General features: G+C 32.4%; 1 pseudogene; it reads right to left on the bottom strand.

The window, feature by feature from the left end:
• Window positions 1-661: 661 nt before the first annotated feature.
• On the bottom strand, window positions 662-1246 carry LOC118987842 (FUN14 domain-containing protein 1-like; annotated as a pseudogene).
• Between the last annotated feature and the right edge of the window lie 15039 nt (window positions 1247-16285).

The raw sequence follows: 16285 nt of genomic DNA, 5'->3' as shown, positions 1-16285 counted from the left end.
AATTATTTCTGCCAGGCTTCCAGGATGAATAAATACATGCATACATAAATACATAGATAAATAAATATTATAAGCTTACATATAAGATATATTTTTACGATTATAAAAATCAAATGAAGACAAAATGCTTTAATCATGTAATGTTTCCTTAGAACACGTTTCCTGGAAATTGTTTACTACAGTTATTATATAAGCAAAGTAAGATTTACCGGGGGAAAAAAACAACTTAAAAATTGGTATTAAATATGTTTAACATCTTTAATAATTCCACTATTTCTAAATTCTTCTACAAAAGAGCATTGCAGTTCTTCAGTTTATTGCCAACATTATTTTTTAAAGCCCTAATGTTGCAGCTATAATACAAAGTTGTATTTATTGGCTGTATATTATAAAGCACAATGAAGAGCATCTGGTTTAAATAAATGGAAGCCATGTTCTGCTCAGGAATACTGCTGTACACATACCATGTAGACTGTTTTACAGCAGATACTAGTTTGCCAGCCTTCGGATGACCACATGCTAAGTTGTGAGTTTCATATTGTTTAGCTAGTTGTTTCTTGTCGCCTTGGACCACGTGGTGGCATGTAATGTTGAGAGACCACCTTGCCATCACCGCTGCTTTTCTCACAGGTGTCTCTGCTGTGCCAGAATACTCATATCCTTAAGTTGCAAGCCCCAGCAAAAAACCTCCCACAAATCTGCTGGATATCACAATGTTCTATTTGACAAATTCTGTTGCCTCGTCAATTATGTTGTTGATTTCGGGTGCTGCCTTATTTGTTCATTTCCTAATCCGTCTTTTTGCTTTGTTTACATCTTTTTCAACTGTCTTCCAGTCAATATGCACATAGCAGCTGTGACTAGCCATCTGAAGGAGAGGAAAGCTACCACCTACTGCCATTGCTGCAAGTTTTCCTACTTGCTGAAACAAAAATCCTGCGCACCAGCCAGTCACTCCAGCCATTACAATCTGGGTGCTACTGAGTGTTTTTCTACCATAGGTCCAGAATTGTGGTCAAAACCACAATTCCACCAGTGTTGTCTTCTTGCCTACTCAGTTAAATCCAACACTTCGTAATGGTCATCATCACTTTCATACTCTTGGGAAGGGGGGTTCTGGATTGCCATGATACCGCCGGAGGCCTGTGTTGAAGGTGGTCCCCGACTGCCTTCCTCTCTCCACTACTTCAAGAGCCACTCTAGGCCCAGGTGGAAGTCTGTGATCTCTTTTTTCTTCCTCCTCCTTCTCCTCAGATATGATTAAATAATCATTTATGTTTCTCTTTCTAAGTTTGAGTGGGCTGAATTCTCTACAGACATAGTAATACAAAGCTACACAGAGTTTAAGTAGAAAACATTAGAGATCAAGATTATGTAAATAAAAATTAACTGAATAAATATATATTTGATAAAGTTTATTTTTATGTACATACATTTATTTAATTTGATGATATAGACACAAATAACTCTCAGGTTTTGAAAGAATCAGTAATATCAGCAAGATGCATGATTTTTGAAATGCATCTAATTATGTAGCTAATTATAAATAAACATAAAAATGTAAATTATAAATGTTTTGATTTTTTCTAATGAAACCCAATATAGCTCAAGCATTACAAAGTAAACCACACTGGAAATTTCAAAATATTAAAACTGAAAGATAGTAAAATTAAGTATCAAAGCAAGAGGGATAAGACTAGAGCAGTAATTAATAATTTTGTTAAAGTTTTAAAAGTATATTTTATAAATACTATATGAAACCAAATGCACAACACTGTCTTAATTCAGGCTGATATAATAAGTACCATAGACTGCATAACTAATAAACAACAACTTATTTCTCATGGTTCTAGAGGCTGTAAGCCTGAGATAAATGTGTCAGCATGGTGGACTTCTTTCTGGTTGCAGACTTTCAATTCCTCGCTGTTCTCACCAGGTAGAGAGCTGAGAGGAAGCATGCTCTTTACTGACTCTTATAAAGACACTAATCCCATTCAGGAGAGCTCCACCCTTAGGGCCTCCTCTAACCCTGATCATCTAAGCCTGATTACATACCCAAAGCCTCTCCTTCTAACGCCATCACATTATACGTCAGGGCTCCACAGATAAGTTACGGTGGGGATGTACATATTCAATCAATATGTTTTACAAATACTTCAGTCAAAGTGCAACAAAATAAATTAAAAAATAACTCTAAAGTAGGGATAATGGCGATAACAGTACAACTCATGAAAAAGAAAACCAAAAATGAGAGAAAGAGATTCAAAGGTACAGAAAACAAAACTCTTTAAAAAATCAATGCAATAAATACAGTTATTTTTATGACATCAAAAGTAATATTTTAAACAAAAAAAATTGAAAAGAAAAATGTTAAAGGAATAAAGAGGACATGATTTTTGTCACCTCATAATATTTACTATTTGATAATGAAAAGAACATTTTTAATAGAATTTTTTCAAACTAGTCATAGATGTTAGCCATAATTTATATGCAAATATTAGGATAGTTATTTTCTAAAGTATAAAAGTAGATTTAGAATAACATTTTCATCTGTGATGTGTTTTTTTCCCTGACACTAATGCAAAATAGGCAACTGGATTAAAATTATAATTACTTAAATTGAAGTTCTTATTGGTAAAAGGGGTTATGAGGGTCAGCTTATTGTAATAATTCCTTTGTGCATTTTAATGAAAATTAAAATGGCAAAGAGTTTTCCTGAAACCTGTAAAGATCTAAAAGAAGAGAAAGAAAAAAAGAGATAAATCATGAATTAAATTATGTAAGCCTGAATATATCCAAACATTTTATGAATTCTATTTTTATATGGTACACTAAGAAAAACTCATGATATTGAAAGTTGCCATTTGTTTGTAATTATTATTTTGTTAATTATTTTCTGGAGGATATGAAAAATTTTAATGTACCTGAAACCATTAAAGAATTCTTGACACTCAGCTAGAGGCATTTTCATAAATTTAATGCATTGTTATTTATCATTAAATGTTTAACATGTAATGTTAAACATGACATGCAAAATTTATTCAACTTGGATGGAACATGAACACTTTAAAAATGAAGTGTTTAACATTACATTTGACATTTTAATAATTTCAAGATACGCTAGTGTAAGTATTTAGTAATTTCATAAAAATTATTCAGTTTTAATGTGATAAATCTTTTAAAAACCCAATTTGCTCATTGTCTGGGATCATGTTATAATGCATATTTAACTTTATTTCTTCTTTTTATTTTTAAAATTAATTTCTAAAGGGAATTGTTAGCAATACTTTGAAGAATATTAAAATATTTATATCCCTCCAAATTGTAAAGAAATTCAGATGTTATATTAAATAATCTATGAATATGTTAGTTTCTCTGATGCCAAGAGAAATTATCAGGACTATTTAATTCTCATTGATTGTACCTTTGTTTTCTTTTTCTTTTCTTTTTGTGTGTGTATGATTTAATCTTTATTGTATTTTTCCTGTAAACATTTAGTCCCCTTACACCTCCCTCCCCTGTGCAATTACCACAGTGTGCAATCACCACACTGTTGTCCACGTCTGTGACTCCTTTTTCTTTTTTTGCTCAATTCCTTCACACCCTAACATGCCTTCCACCTTAGCTTTCATCTGCTATCCATCTATGAGTCTGTCTCTATCATCCTTGTTAGTTCCATTTGTTCATTAGATTCACCTTAAAAGTGAAATCATATGGTATTTGTTTTTATCTGACTGGTTTATTTCACTTAGCATAATGTTCTCCATGTCCATCCACACTGTTTAAAGGGGTAAATTTTCTTCTTCTTCTTCTTCTTCTTCTTCTTCTTTTTTACAGCCGAGAAGTGTTCCATTTTGTAAATGTCCCATAGTTGTTTTATCCACTTATCTACTAATGGAAACTCAGGCTACTTCCTCATCTTGGTGATTGGGCAGAGTGCCACAGTGAACATAGGGATGTTTGTGTTCTTTCAAATTAGTGTTTGGGGTATCCTCTTATTCCCAGAAGTGAAACTGCTGGGTCAAAGGGCAGATCCATCTTTAATTTTCTGAGGTATCTCCTTACTGCTTTCCACAGTGGCTGCACAAGTTTGCATTCCCACCAACAGTGCAAAAGTGTTCCCTTTCCTCCACATCCTCACCAGCACTTGTTGTTTATTTATTGATGATAGCCATTCTGACAGGTGTAAGATGGTGCTCATCGTGGTTTTTATTTGCTTTTCTCTGATGATTAGTGATGTTGAGCATCTTTTCTTGTGTCTATTGACCATCTGTAGGCCCTACATAGCAACAGCAATCCTGACAAAGAAAGACAGTGTTGGAGTAATCACATTACCTACTATCAAATTATACTACAAGGCCATAGTAATCAAAACAGCATGGCCTTGGCATAAAAACAGACACAGAGATCAATGGAACAGAATAGAGAGTTCAGAAATAAACCCACAACCCTATAGTCAATAAACATTCAACAGAGGAAGCAAGCACACACAATAGGTTAAAGATAGTTTGTTCAATAAATGGTATTGGGAAAATTGGACAGATACATGAAGAAAAATGAAACTAGACCACCTTCTCACATCACACATAAGAATAAATTCAAAATGGATCAAAGACTTAAATGTTAGATTTAAAACCATAAAAACTGTAGAAGAGAACATAGGCAGCGAAATATAGAATATTATTCACAGCAATATTTTATCAGATATATCTTCCCAAGCAAGGAAAACAAACAAAAATAAATAAACAAATGGAACTACATCAAAATAAAAAGTATTTGCCCAGCAAAAATAAACAACAACAAAATAAAAAGACAACTGACCCACAGAATGGGAGAACATATTTGCTGATGCATCTGGTAAGGGGGTAGTATCCAAAATATACAAAGAACTTACAAAACTCAATACATAAAAAAACAAACAACTCTATGAAAAGGTGAGCAAAGGACCTGCCTAGACCCTTTTTTTTTGTTAGCATGGATATCAGCAGTGCTTTAATTATTTTACTTAAGTGAAAATGTATGTATTCCTTACCAAATAGTTATAAGAGAAGTTTGGGCATTAATACACATTAATACCTCTTTCCCTAGATCATGTACATACATTGACCACTCTTGCATGGTGGTGATTTTTCATGAATTTATTCAGTGATGTGTAGAATATAAACTTCTACCTGTCTGACTACCAGATTAAGGTACATTCATCTCCTGTTTAAATGTACTGAATTATGCCCTGGCTCGTGTAGCTCAGTGGATTGAGCACCGGCCTGTGAACCAAAGGTTCACAGTTCGATTCCCAGTCAGGGCACATGCCTAGGTTGCAGGCCAGGTCCTAGCAGGGAACACTTGAGAGGCAACCACACATTGATATTTCTCTCCTTCTCTCCTTCCCTTACCCACTAAAGATAAATATTATTTTAAAATACTGAATTATGTTCGTGAACCACAAAGAGCCACATAAAGTAGACTCTCTATAGTCTCTGCTAATCCTGTTAGTTTAGGTGTGTTTTTTCTAAATTTCTGCTATCAAGTTCCTTATTAGTTTTACTTGTAATAGCTATTTCTTTAAATATTATAAACTATCTTACTAATTATGACAGAAATTATGATTTTGAAAGGAAAGCATGTATTTCCATAAAGTTATTGTTAAAATATTTTTAAAACAATGAAAAAAGTTTTATAAATTAGCAATGTATGCCATATGTTTAGGGCAAAATGAACTGAAAATATAAGCATTCTATACACAGATGATTTCATAAGTGTCTGTAATTTCTTGATCATCTCTAAAGAAAAAAATGATGAAAAGAACAGAAGATTCATTTTAGGTGTGTTTTCTGCAAGAAGTCTGTCAGAAAACTATTATTATGTAATGCAGTTTTAAAAGAATTATTTGCTTAGATAAACCTTGGTGAAAATGATTATTGATGTATTTTTGTTAATTGATATATTTAAGTTAATTATATACATTCAAAATAGGTTTATCAATTTATTGAATAAAATCATTAGACTGAAAAAATATTTATATAATTGCAAAGAAATCTAGTTTGGTAGGATTGTTTTAATTATTCATTTTGTTCATCATATAGGAAACTTTTGTGCTTCTGTTTTATTGATATTATGATAAGCCTGTTTTATTGTAAGTGTACAGGTAATATTACCTCTCACTCTCTCCCCATCCAATTTATCCTATAAAATTGCATAAAGGAGTTTTAATTTTAAGACAGAAACTCTGTTTCAATAAAATTTTGTACCATTTTTCTTAAGCTATATTATTGCTGAATGAGTGTTTAAGCAACATGAATTAAGGGATTCATCTACAAAAATTCTTCTCAGCCTATTTTCATAGGTCAACCAAATAGAGTACTCAATACCAGGCCCTCAGTTAAAGAAAAGACACTAATTTACAGGGATCTTGTAGACCAATAAGGGAATAAATATGCAAATGAAAAAACAACAGCCAAATGAATAAACACATGACACTAATAATACCCTTCTCATTCTCCTAGCCAAGAACACAATGGAAGAAACTCTTAAGGTCTGCATATCCTGCAGGTTTGGATGGAAGTGGATACTAATTTCTTTGTAATGAAATAATTTGACTGCTTAAAAGCATTGATTTCCATGGTATTTTCTTGCATGTCTTGCTGGACACAAATGGGAATACTTTGTTGCTTTTATCTATCAGATTTCCTTTACTATATTTCGATAGTGTTTATTTTTTTAATTGTTGGTTTTATTTGTTTTGAACCCCTGAATCCATTAAAGAAAATAAGTCTGCAACCCAATTTTATGAAAGACCATTAACTATCTAAATTAAAATCTAACCTGATGCTTTAAGCCACATTCACACATGAAAATATAAATTTCACAAACTACATAGAAATCAGTAAATGAAAGTGAAACCTGTCAAGAGATGGTCAGCCACAATGATTATTGTATTGGTCATATATGCATAGAAGTCTACTGTGCAAACTAGATATTGTGTGTTCATTATTCATTGACCAAATGCTTCTATTTTCTCTTATATATTAATAAAGTCCTAATTATTTGAAGTAAACTATCAAATCTGTCAACTTTTATTCCTTTGTAGTACTGGGTTTAAAGTGAATCCAGTAGCCACTGGGCATGAGCACTGCCCTAGAGACATCTTATTTCTGGTGAGTGAAATTGGGAGCTGACAAACGCCGTTTTACTTTGCCAGTATTGAAACTATTACAAAGATATTATGAGAATTATTCAGGGCCAGAGTGCTAGTCATCGACTGTTGGCTGAAAATCATGTTGCAGATGCCTGATTCTTAACCCAGTTGGCTAAGTAATATCTCTCGAGAACTTGGTGTTAAAAGATTCAGGCTGTTTCAATTTACTCTTTTAATTAAAACATAGAACTGGAGAAGAAACAAATAAAAGACATGAGAGCAGGGCTCAAAACATCCTCTAGTTCTCTCTCTCAGTATTCTTTGTTACAATTCTGTAGTAGGGCTCCACCAACATATCTCTAAACAACTACCACATTTAGTTTTGTTTTGTTTTCTTTTTCTTCATTATGCACCATGCCAAATTAACAGGCTCAGAATGATACTTTACATTCTATTTCCTCAACATAGCAAGCATGGTTAGAAGGAACACATAATTCTAAGTGCTGACGCCTAGGCAATGCAATGCAATGCATTGTGATACTTCATTATGCTTTCTCATTTAGAGTTAGAAGCTATAGATTAAAATATTTATCAACAACTCTTACTGAGCATATACTCTGCAAACTTATCAAATAATGGCAGTAAATTACTAGTGAAATAATTGATTTTGATTGAAGAGAATGGTGTTGACATATCTTGCTAAAGAGAGAAGGACTAAAACCTCATTGTGATAAAAATGATTTATGTATAACACCTTCCAACAAAGAAACCTTTATTCTGGATTAAAATCACTAACTGGAAAAACAAAATTGGCAAGAATTATTTTATTCCACTATGCATTCATCATTCAACACATGCAGTCTCTCCATGTAAAATAGTAATGAAGAATGAGACAGATACAACATCTTCCCCTTCCGCGACATCATGGATAGATGTGGAGATTGTTATGCTAAGTGAAATAAGCCAGTCAGAGAAAGACAAATACCATATGATTTCACTCATATGTGGAATCTAATGAACAAACTGAACTAATATGCAAAACAGAGACAGACTCAGAGAAAGCAGGCTGACAGCTCTGGGGGGAGGTGTCCAGTTGTGGAGGGATCAAGTGAAACAGAAAGGACTCATGAACATGGACAACAGTGTGCTGATAATACGTAACTATGTTGAACATCTTTTCATGTGCTATTTGGCCATGTGTATGTCTTCTTTATAAAGGGGGTCTATTCAGATCCTCTGACCATTGTTTAATCAGGTTGTTTTTATGTTGTTGAGTTGTGTGAGCTCTTTATGTATTTTAGATATTAAACTCTTATCAGATATATTATTTGCAAATATCTTCTTCTATTCATCAGGTCATTTTTTGTTTTCTTAATGATTTTCTTCACTGTTTAGAAACTTTTCAGTTTTATGTGTTGCCATGTGTTTATTTTTGCTTTTGCTTCTCTTGATTTTAAAATTATATTTAAAAAAATACTGAAAACAAACAGACAAGCAAAAAACTAACTAGGACCTATGTCAAGGAGATTATTGCTTTGTTTTCCTCTGAGAATTTTGTGGTTTCAGGTCTTACATTTAAATCTTTAATCTATTTTTAGTTAATTTTGTGTATGGTGAAAAGTAGAGGTCTAGTTGCATTCTTTTGCATGTGACTGTCCACTTTTTCCAACACTATTTATTGTAGAGACTCTTCTTTTTCAATATGGTCTTTGGTTTTTGGTCACAAATTAACTATGTGTATATTAACCTGCACATGCAAATAAACCTGCACATAAATTAACTGTGCAGGTTTATTTCTGAGTTTTCTATTTTGTTCCATTGATTTGTATCTCTTTTTTATGCCAGTACCATACTGTTTTAATGACCAGAGCTTTATAATATAGTTCAAAACTAAGTGGTGTGATATTGCTGAAGTTATTCTTCTTTCTTAAGATTGCTTTGTCAATCTGGGGTCTTTAGGGTGCCATCCAAATTTTAAAATTATTTATTGTAGTTTTGTGAAAAATTATGTTGTTATTTTGATAAGGATTACACTGATCTGTAGATCCTTTTGGGTAGTATGGACATTTTAACAATGTTAATTCTCCCAACCAGGAATATAGAATATCTTTCCATTTATTTGTGTTTTCTTTATTTCAACAATGCTATAATTTTCAGTGCATAGGTCTTTCATTTCCTTGGTTAAATTTATTTATAGCTTTTTTATTCCTTTTGATGCATTTGTAAATGAGACTAATTTCTTAACATTTTTTGATAGTTCATTATTTATGTATATAATAACACATTTTTTTGTATATTGATTTTGTAGTCTAGAAATATCCTGAATTTATTTATTACTTCTACAGGGAATTTTGGGGGGAGTCTTCATGTTTATTTATATATATTAGATCATGCCATCTGAAAACAGTGACAGTTACACTTCTTCCTTTCCAATGTTGACATCTTTTATTTTTCTTTTGTTGTAAATATATGCTGTCACTATAGAAACAGCAGTCTTATATATCTATTTGGTATTATAGCCACTTGTCAAGGAAATTCAGACATACTATAATTTATGAACATTATTTTACAAAATTGTTACACTGTGTTCAAATGTTATCTACTTGGTAGAGCAACCCTTATATATGAATGACTTTATAAATTATAATATAAAACTATAGGTGTGACAAGTATGTTTGCACATGTAGATATTTATTTATAAATAGATCCATCTATACATACAAAATTGTCATAAACCAAACTTCTATGTCAGAGTATCAAACAAAATTTGTCAAAATGGATCTAGTTGGTAAATTGTTATCTAGTCCTCAGTATGAACTAAAAGTCTTTATTCACATCATCCAGTGTTAGTACGATCCATCTATGTGAATCAGAAATTTTATTTTCCAGGAAAAAATTAATTTGATTTCAAATACACTAAAAAGTATCCTACTGTAAGGCGACACTTACTTCTAATACCTGGTTGGATAACAATCAAATTTGATGGACCAGCATGACAATACAAATATTTTTAAATAGACTGAATAGTTTTTTTCCTTTGTAAATGGATGTAATGCTTACAAGTATTCAAAGAAGAAAATAAATTCACAGTATATTAAAAATTCAGAAAATCCTTTTATACTTATTTAGATAAAAAATTCATCATAAGACAAAATTTCAGACTTCTTTTTACTTCAAATCTAATATTGTTGAATATATTTTAAATAGAACTTACAACCACAATATCTTATTGACCACTAACAAATGCCTATTTTAAAAGCCTGAGTCTTTATGTGGACATATATTTATTTACATTTTTGTTAGTTGTTATGTATACCATACAGCCAAAATAACTCTCTACTCTGCGTGAATGTATGTGTGTTGTTGGGGGCGGGCAGAGATTGTGCAGGTTCAGTTATAAAAACTGTGGTCCAATATCTACTGAAAGAAGGAATACGGAAAAAGTTTTGAGAATTGTGAATCAAGATAATATTCAAAGAAATACTTACATCCACAGAATACGCAAAAATGTTCTGTATATTTCTGCATAGTTCTGTAAATAGCTGTTATATTTAGGAAATCATCTTTCTCTAAAGAAAACATAAACACATGAAAAATGAGAATTTTAAAATAGTAGAATTCTCAAAGTGTTCAACTTGAAAGATCATTTAATTATTTAATCTTGGATTTTAAAATGATACCCAGAAAATTCAAGTAACTCGATAAACTTCATACGGGTAGTTAGTGAAAGAGAGCTAGAATCTAGTTGTTCCAATATCTTGACGGATTAATATACTTCAGGAAGCCTCTGCGCCCACACTGCCCTGCATCCACCCCCTGCAAGTGCCCTTGGCATCCTCCCTTCCTCACAGACAAAATGATCTGAAAATACTGGACAGTGCTGAGGTTGCTTGGTGACACTTTTTTTTTCTTCTCCCCATGTGCAGTTTAGTAATGTTTAGGATACTCCTCATGGTGAGAGTTATGTCTCCTCTTCCTTGGATCTTCTATAACCAGCCTTTGCAGGTGGTAAAGCTGATCCAAAATACACAGCTCAAACTCGTCAGGGCATAAAAGCATCAAATTTTGTGTTAAATTGTGCCTTGGTGAAATCTGAGTTTCCTCATAGAGAGTAAACATATAAAATAAATCAATCAGCCAAGTATGAAAGTAAATTTTCAACATAGCCAGTATTAACCATTTCTTAGTAGGTATCACTATACCTTTCTAGGTGCTTATATTTTTCATCCTTCAAAGTTATTTCTCAGCTATTTCAGGTGATCACCATTATCCAGCACTTAGAAAAATGAACTCATTGCTAAACTCACTACCTTGAATGGATGTTTCATTTTTTCAATGTGTTAGGCTATTTCCCAGTTAAATATTGTAATTATTCATTTAATCAACCACAATTTTTGTGATAAAGTGGAGAATTACTTTCATTTAAAGCCCTTCATTTAAAGGTGCTGCATGATTAATAAATCAACAAACAAGTGCTGGAGAGGTTGTGGAGAAAAGGGAACCCTAGTGCACTGTTGGTGGGAATGTAGACTCGTGTAGCCACTGTGGAAAACAGTGTGGAGTTTCCTCAAAAGACTAAAAATGGAACTGTTTTTTGATCCAGTGATCCCACTGCTGGGACTACACCCTAAGAATCTTGACTCACCAATTCAAAAGAACATATACACCCCAATGTTCATGTCAGTGTTATTTACAATAGCCAAGTGCTGGAAACAGTGTAAGTGCCCATCAGTAAACGAGTGCATCAAAAAACTGTGGAACATTTACACAACAAAATACTACACAGCAGAAAGAAAGGAGCTCTTACCCTTTGTGGATGGATGGAAGTGGAGAGCATTATACTAAGTGAAATAAGCCAGGTGTGAAAGATAAATACTATATGATCTCACCTATAAGTGGAACCTAATCAATAAAACAAACAAATGAGCAAAATAAAGCCAGAGACATGCAAATGAAGAAAAATTGACAGTGACCAGAGGGGAGGGGGAAAGGAATAATAAGGTAAAGAAAGGGAAGGAGCAAAGAAAGAACACACACAGAGGATCCATGGGCACGGACAATGGTGGGGGATTGACTTTGGGAGTGGGGGGCAGGGTAGTGGTAAGCAATGGGGGGAAAGGCAGGACAACTGTAAGTGAACAGCAATAAATAAAAATAAAAATAAAGGTGCTGCAGATATTATATCCTAAATTATTTTAACAAGTAATCTTGGGTAAAAATTTCTTTTTCTTTTATTAATGAACAAATTTGAATCTTGCCTGTTTTGAAAGAACTCCAGATATTCTTCTTCATGAGCAACCTTTAGAGACCTTGCCTCAGGCCATGTTACTGTAAATGTTCATAGTTACTCTTGATTTTTTTAAATTTAGATTTTATTTATTTAGGTTTGGAGAGAAGGAGAAGGAGGGAGGAAGAGAGGAAGAGAAACATTGATGTCATGAGAGAAACATCAATCAGGTGCCTCTTTCATGTACCCTGACCAGGGAAAGTGCCCAGAGTGGGGACTGAACTGGTAACCCAGGCATGCGCCCTGACTGGGAATTCAGCTAGTGACCCTTCAGTTTGTGAGATGATGCCCCACCAAGTGAACCATGAGTCAGGGCTCTTGTTGATTTTTGATGGTTCTTTTTCACAGCTGTACTGGTGCTTCTCAAGAAATTAATAAATGCTTTTTAATGGAATATATGTTTTTTTAAATAGAAACTTGAGTATGTCATTTTAAAATGTGCCTGTATTTTGAAAATATGCATTTCAATTTTAATTGTTTATATTTATGTGTTTCCATTTATATAAATTTAAACTATTTTAAAGGTATTAGAATTGACAATTTTATCATTTTCATTTTTGGAATATCTCAGGTATCTTTCTCTTAGAAACTTCTGTAATTCAAAAAAGTTATATATATTAGATTTTAATTATTTATGCAATCTTATAAAATTAATATTTTATTTTTCAATATTCTTCATCTTCTTTTTTAATTGTATTAAAATTGCACTAAATTTAATTCAAGGAAAAATATGCCTTGTGGACACCATAGTTTAGGCCACTGTGAAGTTAAACATTAGTTTAGCCCGGTATTTTTTATATTTATCCAAATTATTACAACCTATTTTACTGAATTATGTCTGCTGTCAGGAGCGAGTCAAACAATGTATTTTTAAAATCCAATAGTTTGGTAATAAATAAATTAACATTTTATTTCCATGATTAAATATGATGAAAACCTTCCATAAAAATATATTGGTCATAGGATTTGAAGGTATGTATAGAAAAGTATTTTTTGTGATTTTGTTTAAATAGAATCTTTATAATAATAGGCTATGTCATAATTGGTTATAGCACTTGTTATCCTCTCCATGGTAAAGTTACATGCGTGGTGAACTCTTCAGAATCTGTAAACAGTGATGGAGGGAGTAGGAAGGTGGAGATGCTTCCTGGGGTAATATGAAAATATGAGCTCTCTGCACCGAAGATGTTTATTGAAACATAAAGTACATTACTCACTATGCCTGGGCCTAGTGCATTATCTGTAAAATGGAAATGTGATAATAATGTGCTTTACATAGTACAAGTGCTCCACAAATGTTAACTCATCTGTTCAAAATAATAACTATGCACTATTTTAAGAAAGAATACCTTCTAAATAACTAGGGATAGTATCATAATTTTAAGTTTTACAACATGAACTGAGCTATTCAGTTTCACAAATGGTCTGACTGTTAGGACCTTACCTCTTTAGCTGAAATACGTTATAAAGAAATTTTGATTGCCTCCATCCCAATGGACACCTGCCTTTTAGACACCTGCCTTTTTTTTCCTTTCAACTTAGTATTACTATTTGAATAACAGCTAAACTTTGAGGTGGTTTTTGTTTTAAAAATAGCCAAATGTAAAAAATAAAAAAGTTACCAAATAGCCATTTGTTTGAATATATAACATGATTTTGACTGAATTGTCTTTCATTTAAGATTATTCTGAAACATGGAGTTGCTAAATTAATTGAGCCATAAAGTACAGACCATCCATTCAGCTATGAACATAATAAATTCCATTAATTTATTGAAATTCCCCACATATTATCAGTAAACCTATAGATAAATATGAATATTAAACTAAAAGCTAACACACTGCTAGAAAATTGATGGGACTAAGTAGGAAGTTTCAAGACAAAGCACTGATCTATTCCACTGACAATATCCACGTTAGAAGTTTGTGTGTTGAAAATTAATAAACCATCAATAATGAAAACAGGAAAACTTTAATAAGATTGTCAAACCAGGACTAATATCTGAATGTGAAACTAATAATCATCAGGCTCTAAAATTATCATTCTACAAGTGTAAATGTACTGTTTTGACATTTGGGAAATGGCTGTATCTGAGCTGAGGGCCTTTGTATATTAGTATAGAAAGGCGAATCCACAGTTGGACTATAATTTGGACGATTAAGTAGCAGTTGTAGAAAGGAAACAACGTGGCCTTCATAGAAATATCGAACTTAAATTGTTTATTTATTTTGGTCATATATTCCAGGTTGTCTCCAAAAATATCTGAAAAGATTTTCCCATGGTCAATTAACACAGGCATTTTCATTCACCTGACCTTTGTTATCACCACAGTGGAAGTTCAGAGTATCAGGCTTTAGGATTCAGTCAGAAAGAAGCTATTGATCCTTTGTCCAGGTGCCCTTGCATGTTTATTGATGTGTAATTCTGAACAGTGTGAGAGTAAACCAACTTTGGATCTCCAGACCAACAAATTGGTGACAAACCGCATAAATCTGCCAAGTTTAATACAACAAAAATAAGTCTGTTATCATTTACCTGGCATCTTCCTTTAAATGAAGAAGCAAGCAGCCCTCAATACTCAGGAGGGAGCAAAAGTAGGTTTACAGTTGTTCCTATGGAAAAAGACATACAGGTCACGATTATTACAATGCCTTTATTAACTCAAAAGTGTGACTCACAAGTGTAAACCTACTCAGCCAGCTGTAAATAAGTTTATGCACATGATATATATTTACAAGCATTAAGTGAAGACTTAAACAGAAATACTTAAATAATCATAATTTATACATCATCTCATTCCCTTCAATCAAACTGAAATTGAAATAATATTTATTTTCTAAAATCCCTTGTTCTTTAGATCTATTCTCTACAGATAGATAATTGAATAAAGTATACTATATTTTTTTTTACTGAAATTCACATTATATCAACTCACTTGTATATTTCTGCCTTTGAAAGCACAAATCAGACTGCACTGGAAAAGAGGACTAGATGAAGGTAACCTGTAAGCAGATGTAGGCAATAGGATTATATTGTTTTTTTCCACTATTCAGATACTAAGATGCCACACACTTTTATGAATTCTCAAGAAACAAGTCGCAAATTGAAAAGTATACTGTGGAGTAATGTCTCCCATTACTACCAAACCAAATGAGAGGCTATTTTGTTGTGTTAATTTAAAAGGTAGAACTCGGATTTTCACCATTCTATTTCAAATTCGAGTCCCCCTTTCACACTTTCAAACTGTAATTTTAATTATAACGGAAATGCCAAATTCTTACTTAGGTATTGTTTCCTGCTTAAAACTGCCTCATGTTTTGAAAACATTATTTCCTTTAACAAAATGTGACATAATTATAGAGTTTGGATTATAGATATATCTGCTCAACTTATGTTCAGGATACGGTCATGTTTAAGAGCAAGAGTTGTGCCTGACTCTGAATCCCAACTCTGCATTTATTGCTGTTGTGATGTGCAAAATAAAAAAAAATCCTCAGAGTGTCTGATTGAGTAATGTGCATATAAAGTGCTGTAAATATACTTCTAGGTAGCCCTTATTTTAAAACAGGAAACTAGTCCCATTAAGAAATATTTGCGGGTTTATAATAATGATTTATTTTTAAATAACTAAAAATACACTTGTACTTTTACATTTGAAAATTTTCACTCGAATAGTTAACTATTCCAACAATATTTGTTTAAAATACTATTATTTCTTTTTTGAATGTCTACATTAGTTTTCTATTGGTAATTAACAAATAATTCGAAACATAGTGATCGAAAATAATGATAATTTATTTTCTCATTTTTCTGGGCCATGAAGTTAAGTGCAGTTTGGCTTGTAGTTCTAGCTGGAAATTTCC

Source organism: Sturnira hondurensis, unplaced genomic scaffold, assembly GCF_014824575.4.
Source record: "Sturnira hondurensis isolate 20B ecotype Veracruz unplaced genomic scaffold, ASM1482457v3 Scaffold0005329, whole genome shotgun sequence".
NCBI lineage: Eukaryota > Metazoa > Chordata > Mammalia > Chiroptera > Phyllostomidae > Sturnira > Sturnira hondurensis.
Note: the sequence above shows the minus strand (reverse complement) of the source record. Positions and strands in the feature narration are given on the sequence as shown.